This window comes from Oncorhynchus masou, chromosome 7, assembly GCF_036934945.1.
Source record: "Oncorhynchus masou masou isolate Uvic2021 chromosome 7, UVic_Omas_1.1, whole genome shotgun sequence".
NCBI classification, from domain to species: domain Eukaryota; kingdom Metazoa; phylum Chordata; class Actinopteri; order Salmoniformes; family Salmonidae; genus Oncorhynchus; species Oncorhynchus masou.
The window spans coordinates 12,407,024-12,423,293 of NC_088218.1; the positions used below are offsets into that span (position 1 = coordinate 12,407,024).

Below are 16,270 nucleotides of genomic sequence, written 5' to 3' on the forward strand. Positions count from 1 at the left end.
TGGTAGGAACGTCAGGAGCCGTTCCTAGGGGGGATTCTGTCAGGATTTGGCCAGGGTTGTTCCGGGTTTTGGTCACTAGATGCCCCCATTGTGCTTTTTGACCTTATGTTTTTTCCCTTGTTCCCCATTATTATTTGCACCTGTGCCTCGTTTTCCCTGATTGTATTTAAACCCTTAGTTTCCCTCAGTTCTGTGCTCTGTGTTTGTATGTTAGCACCCAGCCCTAGTGTTCTGTGTATTCTTGTCGTTTCCGGTGGATGCTCTTGTGGATTTCTGTTTTTGTTTTTGAGTATCTCTTGAGGCTTTTTTGTGCTATACCTACCACCTTTTGGATTTGCCATTTTTTGTATTGTAGGACTTCTCCTTTTTACTTTATTAAATACACCCTCTTAAGTACTGCTGTGTCTGCCTCATCTTCTGGGTTCTGCTGACTATTCGTGGCTCAGTTGGTTAAGTGACTGTTTCTCACTCCGGAGACCCAGGTTCGTAACCGGGTCCTGACAAGTAGAGGTGTTATCACTATGAACAGTAGTAGAGGTTTTATCACTGGACAGTAGTGGAGGTTTTATCACTGGACAGTAGTGGAGGTTTTATCACTCTGGACAGTAGTGGAGGTGCTATCACGATGGACAGTAGTGGAGGTGTTATCACGATGGACAGTAGTGGAGGTGCTATCACTCTGGACAGTGGAGCTATCACTCTGAACAGTAGTAGAGGTTTTATCACTGGACAGTAGTGGAGGTTTTATCACTCTGGACAGTAGTGGAGGTGCTATCACGATGGACAGTAGTGGAGGTGTTATCACTCTGGACAGTAGTGGAGGTGCTATCACTCTGGACAGTAGTGGAGGTGTTATCACTCTGGACAGTAGTGGAGGTGCTATCACTCTGGACAGTAGTGGAGGTGCTATCACTCTGGTATAAAAAGATGTTCTGCATTTTTGACACAGAAATCAACTGTACTAGTTGTTAAGACTCTGGTCTTGATTACTGTCCGGTAATATGGTCAGGTGCAGCAAAGAAAGACCTAGCAAGGCTGAACCCGGCTCAAAACGGAGCAGCACGCCTCGCCCTTAACTACGCATACAGAACTAACATCAACAACATGCCAGTCCTTCCTGGTTGAGGGTTGACGAGAGACTAACTGCTTCTTTCCATGAGAAATATTACTGCAATGAAAACTCCAGATTGTTATTTGATTACACAGACATTCAGCTCAGACACCCATACATACATACCCCACAAGACATGCCACCAGGCATCTGTTCACAGTCCCCAAGTCCAAAACGAATTCACGGCAACGTACAGTGTTATACAGAGCCATGATCGCATGGAACTCCCTTCCATCTTCCATTACTCAGTCAAACAGAAGAATTACTGTACCTTTAAAAAAGCTGGACTATGAGGGGACACACACACACACACACATTGTTTTTTAGTTGTGGTGTTTGTAAATTGTTGTGTTTAAAAGTTGTGACTGTCCTTGTCTTTCAGTGTTCTATTACTTGTCATGTTTTGTGTGTTTTGTAGACCCCAGGAAGAGTAGCTGATGCTTCTGCAAAAGCTAAGGGGGAACCAAATAAACAAATAAAAAGATGAACCCAATATTTTATATACAGCAGGTTTTAAAGAGTATGATCTGCCTCGTGTTTTCATTTTTGCAAAATAACAAATACTGGTATCTCGGCCCTAATATATAGTATAATTATTTTATATCTGTGTCCATATTGTCTACAAGTTTCTAGTATATAGACTTTCTGGTTCAAGAGAAAATCAACAAAATAATGAAAAAAGCTAATCAACATAATTTCAGCTAACTCTGCAACTCTCCAACTTTTGTATTATTTTATAACTGCCACCAGTCTGGCACAACACATTTACAACAAAGACATATTGACATAGAAAACTAAATACAAGTGTGTAAAAAAATACATATTTGTCACGCCTTGGTCTTAGTATTTTGTGTTTTAGTTTATTAGTTAGTAAGACCAGGGTGTGACATGGGGTTATTATGTATTGTTTTTTCGTATTGGGGTTTGTAGTGTTTGGGATTGTAGTTGATTAGGGGTGTGTGTGTGTTAAATAGGTTGGCTGCCTGAGGCAGTTCTCAATCAGAGTCAGGTGATTCTCGTTGTCGCTGATTGGGAACCGTATTTAGGTAGCCTGGTTTTCACCTTGTATTTCATGGGTGATTGTTCCTGTCTCTGTGTAGTGTGCACCAGTCAGGCTGTAACAGGTTTCACGTTCTGTTTGTTGTTTTGTATTTATTAGTTGTTCATGTATAGTTCGTTCGTTTGTCTTCACTATTAAACATGAGTAACTTACACGCTGCATTTCGGTCCGACTCTCCTTCAACAAAAGAAGAACGCCGTTACACATATTAAACACCAATGGTATTCACTGAGCTGATGGTTTGTATTTAGAATAATGTTTTACAGCTTTGTCATTCTATTTTTTTATCATCTTATTATATATATACAGTAATAGTCCAAATTTAGACACACCTAATCATTCCAGGGTTTTTCTTTCTTTTGACTATTTTCTACATTGTAGAATAATAGTGAAGACATCAAAACTCTAAAATAACACATATGGAATCATGTAGTAACCAAAAAAGTGTTAAACAAATCAAAATATATTGTATATTTGAGATTCTTCAAAGTAGCCACGCTTTGCCTCGACAGCTTTGCACACTCTTGGCATCCACAGTGATCAGCGAGACAATTATTCCCAGACTCAGAAGACATCCCTTAGGCTTCATGTCGGAAATGACTCTGAGACCTCTGGATTAAGAATGATTTGCAGCTTTGATTAAAATAATACACAAACATGAAAGAGCTGAGAGGGGATACCAAGACACCAGCATTTACTTTAAACCAAGAGGTATATTTCTGATCCGATAAGATTTTCAGGAAGAAAAAGATTGAACTATTGTGTTTGCAATGTATGTATCCAGCACCATGGACAGAGGACTGAGTGCTGCCAAACACGAACGGATGAACACCGGGCTGCACTGCAATAGACATTTACATTACATTTAAGTCATTTGGCAGACGCTCTTATCCAGAGCGACTTACAAATTGGAAATGTTTTAATTTAGTCGCTTTGTAATGAGTAAATAATAATAATAAAAAGTATATGACCCGGAAATAAGGGGTTACTGACAACAACAATTAACAACAACAACAGCAGTGAAAACTGAGAAGAGCAATAGGCTCTTTAAAACAGATGCATCATGGCACGTCTCCAAGGACGTGTCAATCTGAGAGCAACCAGACCAAAACACATCCTATTCAATTACCAACACCTGTCCTACCAACACCCCTAGTTCATTTAACAATAATGTTCTTTAACTACTCCCCCTGTGGACAGTGAGGGCCAGACACCCAGAGTTAAAGAGAGCCGGGGTACAAGGGTTCACAGCTGCTGTTTTCCAGTCTCCACGCAGCCCACTCACACATCAACCAATCGGGTGACAGTCTTGGATATTCCAAGGAATTCTAGACGGACCAATTGCAAGAGGCCTGTGGGAGCCATCTTCTTTGGCTCCTCAATTTGGCCGAGGAGCTAGGGAGACGGAGTCCGGCACACAGCAGAGTCAGAATCCAACAACTGAGCCGGGTCCAAGCTCTCAGCTGCAAAAGCAACCTGTTTCCTCCCCACTCCCTGCCTTATTTACTTATCAGATTCACATGACTGCAATACAATTCCCACGTTGTTCTCCGGGGCTTGCTGTTGGAACAACAAAAGTCAGTCAAACGTCTAAATATTCCTTCAACGGGCTGCCAAAATGTATTTCTCCCAACCCTCTGTCAATATTTAGACCAGGACTCTCAAACCCTGTTCCTGGTGAGCAACCCCTGCAGGTTTTCTACCTATAGGACAGTAGTTTTCCAGGAACGGGGTTGGGGAGCCCTGACCTAGACACTAACCTGGGATTTTTAGTGTGGTGCAAAACAATAATGATAGTGCCACAAAGTGGCTCCCGAGTGACGCATGGGTCTAAGGCACTTTCCTCAGTGCCAGAGGTGTCACTACAGTCCCTGGTTCAAATCCAGGCTGTGTCACATCCGGATGTGATTGGGAGTCCCATAGGGCAGCTCACAATTGGCCCAGCGTTGTCCGGGGTAGGCTGTCATTGTAAATAAGAATTTTTTCTTAACTGACTCAAATCATTTTTTTTTAAAGAAGCTATTGCCATTCTACCACAGGATGTCTATTTCCTACCACCTTTGCCACCACTTCCAACCACAGCAGTGTCTGCTTGGTCCCGCGCCACAACTCTTTTATCGCCCCCAACTCGGGGGTTTGAAAATAATCACATTTCCATTTCTCGTCTGTATTTCCCTGACTGCTTCCAGATGGTAACTTTAATTCTCAATAATCAAAAGGGGATCATGAGGAAAAGCATGTTGAATACCAACCATGCTGTTGAGCACAGATATGTGCTTCTTTAGTAGTCTGTAGTCAGGTCTGGCATCGCTGTTTCAACGGCACCCCTTGGCCTAATACCCCTTCACTATGTACACATGCAGTGAACAAGAGAAGTTGACAAGTGAACTTATACGTGAACATTACTGGCCCTGTTATCGTCTGTCCAAATCGAACACTGCTTGTTTCTGATTCTGATCAAACTGCAACCTCACTTCAAACACGGACACAGCAAGCAAATAAATAAGGGATAATATCATGTTTTCCACTGATCCGAACTCTGGACTGTTGAGGTGGTAAAATCAGACTCTCTGTTATGACGCTCAGTAAGACAATACGCAGCTCAGAGGACCAGTTCTCTCTCTACCCAGAATACCATCAGATGTATTTCTAATGTTTCTAATGTTCACAAAAACTGAAAACCGTTTTTTTTATCCTGCCATATTGTACTTTTAGTGTATTTTTTGAATCCTATTTTCTATTATTCTCTATAGTATTATCACTGCATTGTTGGGAAAGAGCTCTCAAGGAAGAATTTCACAGTACTGTTTTACACCGGTTGTATCCTGTGCACGTGACGAATAAACGTTGAAACTTGAAACATATTCAACACGCTGTATATGACGCATATCACTCGAAGACTGGCAGTGGAGACAAGCTAAGACGGAACAGACAGGTTAGTGGGTTAAACAGATTCTATGGAACAGAGACGGAGTGAGGGAAAAGGAGGGAACAAAAGGAAGGATTTTCATTTTTACCACGTTGGGCTTTACTTGATGCCGTTTTGCTTGCGTCGGTTCCAGAAATCAAGCCTGAACAGTTTAAGTTGAATGTGGATCATGTCCTCTGAACACAAAGGTAGGACGCGTGACTGGAGACAAAGTACTGTAAATCTTACAAAGCTGCCCTTGGAATTTCTACACAGAATACCAGAGGGAAATGCCTGACACCTTCCCATGGACCTATCTGTGTGCTCTCTTTCCTTCCCTGAATAAAATGAGTTTTACCCTACAGATGTAGGGTCTTAATTTGATCACTCTTTTCTTGCTGAAACTTTTTGTTTTGTTGCTGAAACTTGTAGTGTATTCAAGGTTTAAAAAGGCTCCTAAAGGTTGTAATTTCCACTTTAAAATGTCAGACTTTATTTGTCCTAACAAAAAATGTATCAACCCCTACAAAAAATGTTCAATAATTATAATCCACATAATTCACATTTTTTGTTGCTGCAGCATTATTTTCCTGCTGTAGGAAACTGGCTCAAAATAAGATCCTACATCAGTACTCACTGATCCAAGGTCAAGTTTAGCATTTCCTCATCTAATAGGTAAGGTTAGGATATGATGAGAGTAAGCTGATTTTAGATCAGAGCCTCAGTTCAGGTTCCCTTCCTACAGGCTGTGGCTGGTGCCCTAAAGAAGCCCATTGTCTTTGGTGTCATCCCATTCCCTTTCGCCCAACCGATGTCCACGGGTAACCATGGCAACCACTCCAACCTTACTCTACACACACACACACACACACACACACGGTAATGACTGGAGCAGAATCAGTGGAATGGTGTCAAATACATCAACACATGGTTTCCATGGTTTCCAGGTGTTTGATGCCATTTCATTTGCTCCGTTCCAGCCATTATTATGAGCCGTTCTCTCCTCAGCAGCCTCCAATAATGAGTAGTGTGTTAAACAGAAGAAGAGCCGCTCCGTATTAGCAGCAGTATGTGTTAGTGATATCTGGGAACCTTGTGACTTCTCGACCTTAAACCCAAATCCTAACCTTATCATTTACCTTAATCTTAAACATAACCCTTACCTAACACTAACTGAACTGTTTTATATTTCAAGTTCAATGGGGTGACGTCAGAGTTGGGACGTCCAAAGGTATCCCACTTAGACTTTTTCCCAGCAGCATTCTGGAGTTTCAAAGGGAAAGACGCACCACTGGTTCCACAGGAATTTCCGATCAGCTGACAGAGCCGAGCGGGAGCCAAACACACATCTGGGGACTGTAAAACCCATCGGGACCTAAGCCTCTCTCTCCCTCTAGTCTTCATCTCATCTGTGGGTGCTCTCTCTGTGTATTCAGGAACACCACTCCACACTTCACTCAGCTGACCTGGTCTAGTGGTGAAGACCCTTGGGAAGCAGAGACAGAGAGACAGGGCGGGAGGGAGGGAAGGAGGAAGGAGGGAGGGAGGAAAAGAGGAAGAGAGAGAGAAAGACTGAGAGAAAACGAGAGAGAGACAGAGAGAAGGAGAGTGAGACACAGAGACAGCAAGAGAGAGACAGCCCAAGAAAGAGGATTAGAGAAAGAAAGAGGGAGGGAGGGAAAGAAAGAGAGCTAGACCTGTTAGCCCCATCAGACAACTGTATGAGGATGAGATGGCTGTGAGGTCTCCTGTCCCACTCTGACAGCAGTAGTGTGGGGAGCAGCAGAGGAATCAATCCTCCCTCCAACTAACTCCTGATCCTTTGTCTTTCTCTCACTTTAACTTTGTTCCCCAGCTCTCCTCTCCATTCCTCCCTCCTTAACCTCTCCCCTCCCCTCTGCTCTCCTCTCTTCTCCCTCCTCTCCCCTCGCCTCTCCCTGTATGTGCTGTTCATCTGGCCTTGTCCGATGTGATTTATCCCATCACAAACACTACTCCACTCCCAACTCCCAGCAGCCTAAATACCTGCCCTGCAAAGGTCAGCGCCTCTGCCAATACTCCCGTTGTCCTGCCCATTTTATGAGCTGATCGATGTGTGTGTGTGCCTGGCCTTTTCCAGCATTCCTTCACACATAGACGCTCTCTTTACAGAGCAAGGCTACAGGAGTCACCCTGAGTTATTTGGTCGTAGCTCTCAGCCTCCAGAGGTGGGAAACCAATGGTGATCACGATGACCTCAGCAGTACACAGTTCACAGAGCTGGGTGGAATAGGACGTTGTAATGGAGGTCAGGGTCAGCGAGGGGTCAAGAGGGTCACAAATAAGCTGAGGAGAGGCTGACTTTATGTTGGGAAGGCTTTGGTACCTTCACAATACTTGGTGATCTCAGACTAAGACTATTTGTGTTGTTAACACTGGGAACTGTGAGCTGTCGCATATTTTAGGCCACACTTTTGTGGAGAGGCACGATATTCTTATTCAGCTTGAGCTGTAATGAATGTTGTAAACCCTCCAGGAACTGAACTCTAATCTAATTTACAATAAAGGTATTCTATTCTATACATGTTTAAATCCATGGACATAACTGATATAAATAACTGATGATAAATCATGTCACAGTATCAGTGGTGTAAAGTACTATGTTGAAGTACTAAAGTAGTTTTTGGGGGGTATCTGTACTTGACTTTTCTATTTATATTTATGACAACTTTTACTCCACTACATAAGAAAATATGTACTTTTTACTCCCATACATTTTCCCTGAGACACAAAAGTACTCATTGTATTTGGAATGCTCAGGCAGGACAAGCAATATGGTCAAATTCACACACCTATCAATATAACGCAATGTAATCCCTACTGCCTCTGATCAGGAGACTCATGTCTGAGTGTTGGAGAGTGTCCGTCTGTCCGTAAATATAAAAAACAACCTGTGTAGTCTGGTTTGCTTAATATAAGGAATTTGATGTATAGCATTTACTTTTTTAGTATGACAATTCAGTACTTTTTCCACCACTGTACTTAAGTACATTTAAAATCAGATACTTTAAGACTTTTACTCAAGTAATATTTTACTGGGTGACATTCACTTTGACTTGAGTTATGTTTTATTAAGGTATCTTTACTTTTACTCAAGTGTGACTATTGAGTACTTTTCCAACTACTGCAGTGTGAGAAATATCCCATCCAAGAGACCAGTCTAAGGGACTTTGGCTTCTGTCGTCAATGCTCTCTTCACAATAACACTGGTAACACTTTAACCTGCAGTTACAAAGCAGTTACCATGTAACGCCATGTTAATAATAAAATGTTATTACCGTTGGTTACATAAGGTGTTACCATAACACATATCTCTCCTTCCCCCCCTGTACCATAATCCACCATAAAATATATATAACAGCATGTTGGGTTGTTTTTACCCACATGCTGATGGCTTCACTCCAGACCATTAAACCAAACCCAGTATCATTTAGGATCTCTCAGAAGAGAGATGTACAGTACAGCCACGGGCCAGACAGGATAGTGATGAGAATAAGGAACATGATGGATGTCAGAGACAACTTAACCTATTATACAGTTCAGCAATCAAATATGTTCTATATCACATGCCATACACATGCCATTTCACATGCCATTTCACATGCCATATCACATGCCATACAAAACTGCCGTAGGAATTCTCAATTCCATGCCATTCGCTTGAGACATCATCCGCGTAACTTTCAAGGATATTTTATTAAGAATATGACTCCACATATCTGCATAACTTTCAAGTTATTTTGTCAGTAATATTACTAAATTCACTATGAATAATTCAATTCAGAATCTACATAACTTTGAAGGTATTTTATTTTAGATATCCACATAACTGTCAAGTTATTTTATCAGAAATGATTTGTACCCTTTGACTTATTGCACATTTTGTTGTGTTACAAACCTGAATTCAAAACAAATTAAATATATTTGGTCTCACCCATTTACACACAATACCCCATAATGAAATAAGTGAAATCATGTTTTTAGAAATTGTTGCAAATGTATTTCAAATGAAATACAGAAATATCTAATTTACACAAGTATTCCCTCCCCTGAGTCAATACATGTTAGATTCACCTTTGGCAGTGATAACAGCTGTGAGTCTTTCTGGGTAAGTCTCTAAGAGCCATTACAGCTGTGAGTCTTTCTGGGTAAGTCTCTAAGAGCTTTGCACACCTGGATTATACAATATTTGCACATTATTCTTCAAGCTCAAACAAGTTGTTTGTTGATCATTGCTAGACAGCCATTTTCAAGTCTTGCCATAGATTTTCAAGCATATTTAAGTAAAAACTGTCACTAGGTCACTCTGGAACATTCAATGACATCTTGGTAAGCAACTCCGGTGTATATTTGGGCTTGTGTTTTAGGTTATTGTCCTGCTGAAAGGTGAATTTGTCTCCCAGTGTCTGTTAAAAACCACACTGAACCAGGTTTTGTGCTTAGCTCTATTCCATTTATTTTTATCCTAAAAAAACTCTTTAGTCCTTGCCGAGGAAAAGCATACCCATAACATGATGCAGCCAACACCATGAGGTGTTGGATTTGCCCCAAATATAATGCTTTGTATTCAGGACAAAGTTCATTTCTTTGCCACATTTGTTTTGCAGTTTTACTTTAGTGCCTTATTGCAAACAGTAAGAATGTTTTAAATATTTGTTATTTTGTACAGGAAGTTCCTTCTTTTCACTCTGTCATTTAGGTTGATATTGTAGAGTAACTGTAATGTTGTTGATCCATCCTCAGTTTTCTCCCTTCACAGCCATTAAACTCTAACTATTTTAATTCACCATTGGCCTCGGTGTATCTTTGACGCACCATTCAAAGTGTAATTAATAACTTCAACATGCTCAAAGGGATATTCAATGTTTGCCTTTTTCTTACCCATCTACCAATAGGTGCCTTTATTTGCATTGGAAAACCTCCCTGGTCTTTGTGGTTGAATCTGTGTATGAAATTCACTGCTCAACTGAGGGACCTTAGATATTATTGCACACAGAGTGAGTCCATGCAATTTATTATGTGACTTGTTAAGCCCATTTTTACTCCTGAACTTATTTAGGCTTGTCATAACAAAGGGGTTGAATCCCTATTGACTCAAGGCACTTCAACTTTTCATTTGTAAAAAAATAAATAATAATAACATACTTCCAATTTGACATTATGGGGTATTGTGTGTAGGTCAGTGAAACAAAATCTCAATCTTCAGGCTGTAACACAACAAAATGTGGAAATACTTTGTGTGAATACTTTCTGAAGGCACCGTAATTAAATGCACTATCAATACATCTATTCAGTGGGTGTTACATCCTGACGAGCTACAAAAGAACCAGATACAGCAGCTGCAGTGGAACGGAACAGGGCTTCTCTGCTCCCGGCAGTAGGGCTGATCTGCTAGGGATAGACTGCTACTGTCCCGTATTTGGTAGTGTGCTCAAATCACAGCCACTGCAGCTGTGTGATCCCAGGGCACATTCCCCTAAACCTTGTAAACACTTCTTATACAACGGTATTAGCTGAGAGTAGGAGACAGACAGACAGACAGACAGACAGACAGACAGACAGACAGACAGACAGACAGACAGACAGACAGACAGACAGACAGACAGACAGACAGACAGAAGGGAAAGAAAGAAAGAGAAAGAGAGAGAAAAACCTGGCTCCCTGTAGAGGAAAGGCTGTGCAACGACAGCAACACAGCAGAACCCGAGACAGAGCTGCATTTCCTGATAAAATGTCAGAAATATAAAACAATTAGAGAGTGTAATTTCTCCAAATTTGAAACCCTTCAAGGTTTCAAAGACCTCTCTGATGAGAGTAGGCTTCCCATCCTGTTGGGGAGGAAAGAGCTGTGGCAAAGTCTGATGAAATATAAAACAAAGACCTCTGATGAGAGTAGGCTTCCCATCCTGTTGGGGGAGGACGCAGAGAGAGGCTTCCCATCCTGTTGGGGAGGAAGAGAGCTGTGGCTCTCTGATGAGAGTAGGCTTCCCATCCTGTTGGGGGAGGACGCAGAGAGCTTTGCAAAACCTCTCTGATGAGAGTAGGCTTCCCATCCTGTTGGGGGAGGACGCAGAGAGCTGTGGCAAAGACCTCTCTGATGAGAGTAGGCTTCCCATCCTGTTGGGGGAGGACGCAGAGAGCTGTGGCAAAGACCTCTCTGATGAGAGTAGGCTTCCCATCCTGTTGGGGGAGGACGCAGAGAGCTGTGGCAAAGACCTCTCTGATGAGAGTAGGCTTCCCATCCTGTTGGGGGAGGAGCTGTGGCAAAGACCTCTCTGAGAGAGCTGTTGGCAAAGACCTCTCTGATGAGAGTAGGCTTCCCATCCTGTTGGGGGAGGACGCAGAGAGCTGTGGCAAAGATCCTAGGCTTCCCATCCTGTTGGGGAGGACGCAGAGAGCTGTGGCAAAGACCTCTCTGATGAGAGTAGGCTTCCCATCCTGTTGGGGGAGGACGCAGAGAGCTGTGGCAAAGACCTCTCTGATGAGAGTAGGCTTCCCATCCTGTTGGGGGAGGACGCAGAGAGCTGTGGGTTGGCAGCGCACTACATTGCTGCCTGCCATAAGATGAGGGACAGTGTCTGACAGACCAACCAACATGTCCTCTATATTGTTCAATAGTTATTTTGACCCTTGGTTATTGTTGTTACTGTTGTCCTGTTGACAATATTCATTACAATTATTTTAATATTGTAAATATTCAAAGTAAGCTTTGGCAAGATGTAAATTTTTACGTCATACCAATAAAGCAAATTGAATTGAATTGAATTATATATTCTATATGTCCTTCCTGTTGTTTTTAAATGTCTGATGTACATATGTTGTCCTTTTGTATATAATGTTGTCGCGGTTACAGTATATGTTCACCTGCCCAGGGACTAAGTATGTAAATGAGCTGTTTGCTAAATCTGGAGCAACGCATGTTTTTGTTGCATGCTGTCCCTGTCCAAATAAACTTCAGAAAATAAATAAATAAATGACATCACCAGGTGTGATTTATTTTAAACTAGCAAAGAACATCGTTGTCGAGTCAAATCTCTGCCAACTGACTACACCTGAATCACCTCTTCACCCTGAACAAGGCAAGGGCACCACCCTTAGCTCACACAACACATACAATAGGTCGCGGCTTAGAAGTTGAATTCCAAACAATTTCATCCACCCCTCCCTGGAATGGCTGAGCGGTCTAAGACAGATCACACCGGATACTGTGGTTCCACACCTTCAGGGGGAGAGTGACCCTCTGGGCAGGGTAGAGTGACAACCCGCTGCCCAGGCCTTTTTCTGGCCCTCTCTCTCAGGCTGCACAGCAGACACCACGGAATGCTCCCACAATGAACCTCAGAGACAACAGAAACAACCTGCTGCTGTATCTAATCCTTGTATAGGAAGAGAGGGATGAAGAGAGGGGAAAGAGAGAGAGCAAAAGAGGGGGGAATGAGAGAGAGGAAGAGAGGGGGGACAGAATAGAGTCGTCCTCAGGGTCCAGGCTCAGATCTATGGGCCAGGAAGTGAAGGTAAAGCTAGGATGCTGCATGGGGCTTTAGGGAACCCATTAAGAAGCCCAGAGCCACACAGTCATGTCTAGTGGACACAGGGCCTACTGACTTTACAAGGACAGGCCATCAGGCTGCACATATCCTGACTGCTGGAGGTATGTTTTCAATGGGTTAATCTGTGTTCAACAGCCTCTCTCTCTCTCTCTGTCTCAAATGATATGAATGTGAATAATATGAATAATATTTGACTGCTAAGCGAAGGATTTAGCATATGATCATATTCAGGAGATGACATCACCATCCTAATACACAATGTGGTATTAACTAACTAGACTGGAGATGACATCACCATCCTAATACATGATGTGGTATTAACTAACTAGACTGGAGATGACATCACCATCCTAATACACAATGTGGTATTAACTAACTAGACTGGAGATGACATCACCATCCTAATACACAATGTGGTATTAACTAACTAGACTGGAGATGACATCACCATCCTAATACATGATGTGATATTAACTAACTAGACTGGAGATGACATCACCATCCTAATACATGATGTGGTATTAACTAACTAGACTGGAGATGACATCACCATCCTAATACATGATGTGTTATTAACTAACTAGACTGGAGATGACATCACCATCCTAATACATGATGTGGTATTAACTAACTAGACTGGAGATGACATCACCATCCTAATACATGATGTGTTATTAACTAACTAGACTGGAGATGACATCACCATCCCAATACATGATGAGATATTAACTAACTAGACTGGAGATGACATCACCATCCTAATACATGATGTGGTATTAACTAACTGGACTGGAGATGACATCACCATCCTAATACATGATGTGGTATTAACTAACTAGACTGGAGATGACATCACCATCCTAATACATGATGTGGTATTAACTAACTAGACTGGAGATGACATCACCCTCCTAATACATGATGTGGTATTAACTAACTAGACTGGAAGTAAAGCTACTGGGTCAGTTCTCTCAGAGTTAACACCTCTGACATCACCATCCTAATACACGATGTGGTTTTAACTAACTAGACTGGAAGTAAAGCTACTGGGTCAGTTCTCTCAGAGTTAACACCTCTGACATCACCATCCTAATACATGATGTGGTTTTAACTAACTAGACTGGAAGTAAAGCTACTGGGTCAGTTCTCTCAGAGTTAACACCTCTGACATCACCATCCTAATACATGATGTGGTATTAACTAACTAGACTGGAAGTAAAGCTACTGGGTCAGTTCTCTCAGAGTTAACACCTCTGACATCACCATCCTAATACATGATGTGGTTTTAACTAACTAGACTGGAAGTAAAGCTACTGGGTCAGTTCTCTCAGAGTTAACACCTCTGACATCACCATCCTAATACATGATGTGGTATTAACTAACTAGACTGGAAGTAAAGCTACTGGGTCAGTTCTCTCAGAGTTAACACCTCTGACATCACCATCCTAATACATGATGTGGTATTAACTAACTAGACTGGAAGTAAAGCTACTGGGTCAGTTCTCTCAGAGTTAACACCTCTGACATCACCATCCTAATACACGATGTGGTTTTAACTAACTAGACTGGAAGTAAAGCTACTGGGTCAGTTCTCTCAGAGTTAACACCTCTGACATCACCATCCTAATACATGATGTGGTTTTAACTAACTAGACTGGAAGTAAAGCTACTGGGTCAGTTCTCTCAGAGTTAACACCTCTGACATCACCATCCTAATACATGATGTGGTATTAACTAACTAGACTGGAAGTAAAGCTACTGGGTCAGTTCTCTCAGAGTTAACACCTCTGACATCACCATCCTAATACATGATGTGGTTTTAACTAACTAGACACCATCCTAATAAGTAAAGCTACTGGGTCAGTTCTCTCAGAGTTAACACCTCTGACATCACCATCCTAATACATGATGTGGTTTTAACTAACTAGACTGGAAGTAAAGCTACTGGGTCAGTTCTCTCAGAGTTAACACCTCTGACATCACCATCCTAATACATGATGTGGTATTAACTAACTAGACTGGAAGTAAAGCTACTGGGTCAGTTCTCTCAGAGTTAACACCTCTGACATCACCATCCTAATACATGATGTGGTTTTAACTAACTAGACTGGAAGTAAAGCTACTGGGTCAGTTCTCTCAGAGTTAACACCTCTGACATCACCATCCTAATACATGATGTGGTTTTAACTAACTAGACTGGAAGTAAAGCTACTGGGTCAGTTCTCTCAGAGTTAACACCTCTGACATCACCATCCTAATACTGGAAGTAAAGCTACTGGGTCAGTTCTCTCAGAGTTAACACCTCTGACATCACCATTAATACATGATGTGGTTTTAACTAACTAGACTGGAAGTAAAGCTACTGGGTCAGTTCTCTCAGAGTTAACACCTCTGACATCACCATCCTAATACATGATGTGGTTTTAATAACTAGACTGGAAGATGTGGTTGACATCACCATCCTAATACATGATGTGGTTTTAACTAACTAGACTGGAAGTAAAGCTACTGGGTCAGTTCTCTCAGAGTTAACACCTCTGACATCACCATCCTAATACATGATGTGGTTTTAACTAACTAGACTGGAAGTAAAGCTACTGGGTCAGTTCTCTCAGAGTTAACACCTCTGACAAGCCCTGGATTTCTACTGAACAGACTGTCTGTTTCACATGTCCTTTTCTCTTTGGAAAAATAAGTGCCTCATCATCACGAGATTTAGGGTTATTTCAGCAGGATCTTTTTCAGGGAATCTCTGAAAGGTTACAAAAGTCCCAATGAACACTGAACAATTTGAGCTGCACGTCCTCCTCATTTTAACCACATAGCCTTCAGAACAACCCAGACACGTGCAAAGAATCTCGCCCCGTTCCCTCGACACCTTTGCCAGAATACACAAACTCACCGGAGGAGAAAAATGCAGACATTGAAAGCACCAAATAGTCAGGTGGTACCAGGTCTAGAGAATGAGAATACACTCCTGGTAAACACCCAGTTCGCAAAACCCCTCCAAATCATCATCATAATATCAGCCAAATGAATCCTGACAGACCACACCTTCCTCCAGGAAACCTATAGGATGTCCTTACCTTGCTCAGTGTGTGTCTGTTGAGGGGAACTATCACTGGAGTTACAGAAGTGTGATACAGACCCCTGAACAGAAGTAAACAGCATGGACTAGGCTTTTATGTGCAGGTGGGTGGAGCTACTGGGGAGGAGACTAGGCTTTTATGTGCAGGTGGGTGGAGCTACTGGGGAGGAGACTAGGCTTTTATGTTCAGGTGGGTGGAGCTACTGGGGAGGAGACTAGGCTTTTATGTTCAGGTGGGTGGAGCTACTTGGGGAGAAGACTAGGCTTTTATGTTCAGGTGGGTGGAGTTACTGGTGAGGAGACTAGGCTATTATGTTCAGGTGGGTGGAGCTACTGGGGAGGAGACTAGGCTTTTATGTTCAGGTGGGTGGAGCTACTGGGGAGGAGACTAGGCTTTTATGTTCAGGTGGGTGGAGCTACTTGGGAGGAGACTAGGCTTTTATGTTCAGGTGGGTGGAGTTACTGGTGAGGAGTCTAGGCTATCATGTGCAGGTGGGTGGAGCTACTGGGGAGG

General features: G+C 42.2%; 1 protein-coding gene across 1 annotated transcript in view; it reads right to left on the reverse strand.

Moving 5' to 3' along the window:
• Window positions 1–15,816, reverse strand: part of LOC135543304 (collagen alpha-1(VIII) chain-like) — a 37,848-nt gene extending 22,032 nt beyond the window's left edge. The window contains 1 exon segment of the mRNA XM_064970477.1: window positions 15,755–15,816. The gene's annotated coding sequence lies outside the window, so the exon portion shown is untranslated.
• Between the last annotated feature and the right edge of the window lie 454 nt (window positions 15,817–16,270).